The sequence below is a fragment of the Benincasa hispida genome, chromosome 9 (genome assembly GCF_009727055.1).
Source record: "Benincasa hispida cultivar B227 chromosome 9, ASM972705v1, whole genome shotgun sequence".
NCBI lineage: Eukaryota > Viridiplantae > Streptophyta > Magnoliopsida > Cucurbitales > Cucurbitaceae > Benincasa > Benincasa hispida.
This window is the reverse complement of record NC_052357.1, coordinates 18,966,709-18,971,438: the sequence shown is the minus strand read 5'-3', so window position 1 is coordinate 18,971,438 and position 4,730 is coordinate 18,966,709. Positions and strand designations below refer to the sequence as shown.

The window sequence follows — 4,730 nt, the reverse complement described above, 5'->3', positions numbered from 1 at the left end:
TTAATTCCCTCAATTAATTTGAACAATTCAAATTAATCAAAAAGTAATTCTCAATAATCTCTGTTGAGCTACAGAGAGAACTTTATGGACTTGTAGATTAAAGCTCAAATGATATTTGGATAATTAATTAAACTCTTTAATTAAATTACCCAACATCCATAACCGTCGGTCACTCCACTAAAGACCGACGACTACACTCTTTGCACTCAAATATATTTCTATGTCCATTGGATATAACTAGTCAATAGTGTGATGACCCTTCACAAATTGCTCATAAGTACAGTTGGGACAAAATTACCGTTTTTTTCCTGTAATTACATCTAACTCCTTAAGTACCACTAATCCCTCTAATGAATAATAAGTCATAGTCTAACTATGACTAAGTCCCTCTTGAAGGATCCCAAATTGAAAGGAACCGTGAGGGAAAAAAAGATCATCCTAAATCTCATTTTTCATTGAATATAAATTTTACAATAAATCATGAACAAGATATGCATTTACATAAATTACAACATGCTATATAAAAAGGTTTTAGAAACTTTACCTTTAAAGACTTTTCTTCAAGAATCCCACGAACAGTACACGAACGTCTTGAAGACTTCCTTCAAGAAAACCTCGATAAAGAGCACGAACACTACCACAAAGACTTCCTCGGTATTCTCAAGTAGAGAACCCAAGAGTGGTGGGCTCTGACTATTTTGGAATGAGGGATATTTTGAGTAGAGATGAGGAGGAGTTGAGATTGTTCACCAACAATTCCAAACTTACATAACTCTTCTGTCTTTCTCTCACTGTCAAAATCGAAGAATAAATTGTTGAAGAAGAAGACTCCCTCCTGTCTTTCAAAAGACTAAAATACCATGTGGGTAGAAAAATAGAAGAGGGGAGAGAGTTGTAACTCTCTCTCTCATTTTTATTTAAAAGAAAATAAAAATGATATTTATAATATATAATATGAAATTGATAACTAACTTAATTATATATATATATATATATTATGTTATATCAAATATAACATATAACTTATAGATTTAATATTGTATCACATAAAATATAACCTATAATATATTTTCTCTCTTATATGACATTTAATATAAATCACATTTTAAACTTAACAATTATGAATCCAATTCATAATAATGATATTTCAATCTTATTCAAATATTTATTTCCTCTCACTTAATCTATAACATATCAATTACATTATAATAATTATACAACATATAATTAAAATAACTTAACTATATCATATATAATTAAATCCCTCTATTAATTTGAATAATTCAAATTAATCCAGAAACTGATTCTCATTTAATTCTATTGAGCCATCAAGAAGATCTCATGGACCTGTAGCTTGAAGCTCAAATAGTACATGAATAATTAATCAAACTCTTTAATTAAATTATTCACCATCCATTCACTGTCGGGCACTCGACTTAAGATCGACAATTGCACTGTTCGCACTACAGATGTACTTCTGTATCCATTGGATATAACTAATCAACATTACGATGACCCTTCACAAATTGCTCGTAAGTACAACTAGGTCAAAATTACTGTTTTGCCCCTGTAGTTACATCTAACTCCTTAAGTACCATTGATCCTTCTAATGAACAATATATCGTAGTCCAACTATGACTAAACCCCTCTCAAGGTAGGAGAGGGTGTGGCGCCACATTGTTCAAGCCCTGGAATCAGCCTTTAAAGGAGCAATTTATCTACTTACCCCGACCTCGGGGAAGGAGTGAATTCCTTCTTGTGTAGCTGTGTTCCCAGCTCCCCAATCAGACGAATCCCCAAAATGGTAGGCTTGTTGAGTCGACGATTTGGCCACTCTCACCCATACAAATCAAAGGACTAGCCTCATAGGCAGGAGTTCACAACTCACTCAGGATTCAGGTCATGTTATCTATGGTCATCCTGATGAAATGTTAAGTCTCTATTATGAACGGTGTTATATAATAAGACTAAACATTTTATGGTTCGGTCTTATACAAACTCCTTTGTATAAAATATCCCCGCTCACATGTCTATACATGAATGATTAGGATCAGATCATTTGTAACACTTTACAACAATTGTAACACCTACAAAGCGGGCCATACTCGTAGTGTCACCAGAATAAGGTACCCAACCTTATCCATCTACTATAGACCATTTAGATTATCACTTAAACATGATTTACCTGTATGTCTCTGTATACATATTTAATTACAAGATAACCTTAGATGTTAGTTTATTGGTTTGTGGTTAATGCAACAAAAATATGAATAAAATATCATATATTTTATTAAATAGACAATGAGTTTATTCAATACATTTACAAACTATATGACTCTATGAGATTTAGGGCATCAACCCCAACACCTCTCGGGCCAAGAGAGGGTGTGGCCACATTGTTCAAGCCCTAGAATCAACCCTTAAGAGAGCAATTTAATCTACTTACCCTGACATCGAGGAAGGAGTGAATTATGTATTGTGTAATTGTGTTCCTAGCTCCCTAATCAGACGAATCCCCAAAATGATAGGCATATTGAGTTGGTAATCTGGCCACTCTCACCCACACAAATCAAATGACCGCCTTCATAGGCAGGAGTTCACAACTCATGCAGGATTCAGGTCATGTCACCTATGGTCATACTGGTGAAATGTAAGTCTCTATTATTGACGGTGTTATATAATGAGACTAATCATTTCGTGGTCTGGTCTTATACAAACTCTTTGTACAAGATACCCCCACTCACATATCTCCACATGAATGATCACGATCAGATCATTTGTAGCACTTTACAACACTTGTAACATCTACAAAGCAGGTCGTAGTCACCATGATAAGGTTTCCAGCCTTATCCATTTACTACAGACCGTTTAGGTTATCATTTGAACATGATCCATCCATATGTCTCTATATACATGTTTAAATTACATAAAATAACCTAAGATCTTAGTTTTTTGGATTGAATGTATACTCATAAAATAATAATTATTTTATTAATAACAATTTTTTTATACAATGTTTATAAACTACAAGAATACAAGAGATTTCGAACATCAATCCCAATAGGCCAGTGAGACGATGGGGGATAAACTTCATTGTCGAGAGGGAAACAACTCGGATCACTAGCTAAGGCCCCTAAATGATCACTCGATGATAAAGGAGGTAGGGGTCTTTGAGAATTCTATTAAACAAGTCGATCCTCCCCTCCCCTTTATTTTAGCAACTTATCCTAAGGTCTCCTCACCAAGAGCTCCCCAGCGACAACAGAGGGACCAACCCGCCAGCTATGGCAGGGCATCTTTTTTGTTTCATAATAAGAGACCTGGACGATTATTCTTACCCCCCGTAGCTGACGAGTTTACGTCTATCCCTAGTCGGGTATAGTTTCCTTTCTCTTTCTCCCTTGAATCAAATAAATATAAAAATTGAAATATTTGTCAAATTTAACTCAATTGAGTTGTTACTTGACCGAAATCAACCATAACTCATTCAAATGGAAGAAACTAAAAATTTAATTTTCATACATGTTAAATTTGTACATGTAACATCATCTTAATTTGATGGTTTTTAATCTAATTTGAAGTTTCTAACAAAGAATTTAATCTATACAACTAAATCCATTATTATGTTTCCAATATTCACAAAAGATTGAATTTGTTTCAATATAAATATCCAATAGGTCCAAGATTCATTTGATCTCTGGAATGAATTTTTTTCCCTAAATTTTTAGGCATGGTTTCGTTTAGTACCATCCTTGTAGTTTTAAAATGTACACTTTTAGTTCATTGGTTTTAAGAAATAGGTCTAAAAGGTCCTTGACATTATCTTTTTTGGCTACAAAACATTAGTAGCATAATTTTATATTTTTAATATTGTAGTGGCAATTGAATCAATAGATGAGATTGGCAGCCCTTGCAATTAAAGAGAGAGAATAAAGAAGAGAAAAAGAAAAATAAATTATTTTATTTTATTAAAGTTTTTTAATTACCATGCCAACATTAAATACTAAATAAATATTCCTAAAAACTTAGGGACTACAAAGACATAATTTAAGAAAATTTTGACATCAACATATAGATGAGTTGATGTCTATATGAACAAATTTTTGGAGTCATATGCCAACACTAAATAATCATAAAAATTATTTTTAAGACTCAGAACCAAAAAGACAATTTTTTCTAGAAAATATGTCAAAATTATATATCAAATTAGTTGATGTCGGTGTATGCTGTCAATAAATATTGCATTTACAATGTTTAAATGTCCAATTAGCGCATCTAGTGTAGTGGTATCATAGTACCCTCCCACGGTACTGACCGGGGTTCGATTCCCCGGATGCGCAACAATTTATTTTTTATTTCTTATTTTTTTAATCTTAAATCCCAAAATAGAAATTTGCAAATAAATACTAAACTACATTATAATTTTGGTCATTGTACTTTTAGTTTTATTCAATTTAGTCTCTATACCTTTAAATATCTAATTTTAGTCCCTTCACTTTTAATAAATCTTAATTTTGGTCCCTCTAAATTAATTTTTATCGAAATTGGCTAAATAATAATAATAATTTTCATGGAAAATAATATAATGCATGAATATATTTTCAAAATTTAGAGCGAAAATGCTAATAAATAGTATTTTTTTAAAAAAAAAAAAATCAACCATAAACGAGGATTAAATTTAAGAGTTTTTGAAAGTATAAGGATTAAAATTTGATATTTGTAACAATTTA

At 31.9% G+C, this 4,730-nt stretch overlaps 1 non-coding gene across 1 annotated transcript; it reads left to right on the top strand.

Annotated features, from left to right (window-relative positions):
* Positions 1-4,269: 4,269 nt before the first annotated feature.
* Positions 4,270-4,340, top strand: TRNAG-CCC. Its single transcript has one exon. It is a non-coding gene; the product is annotated as a tRNA-Gly (tRNA).
* Positions 4,341-4,730: the final 390 nt, after the last annotated feature.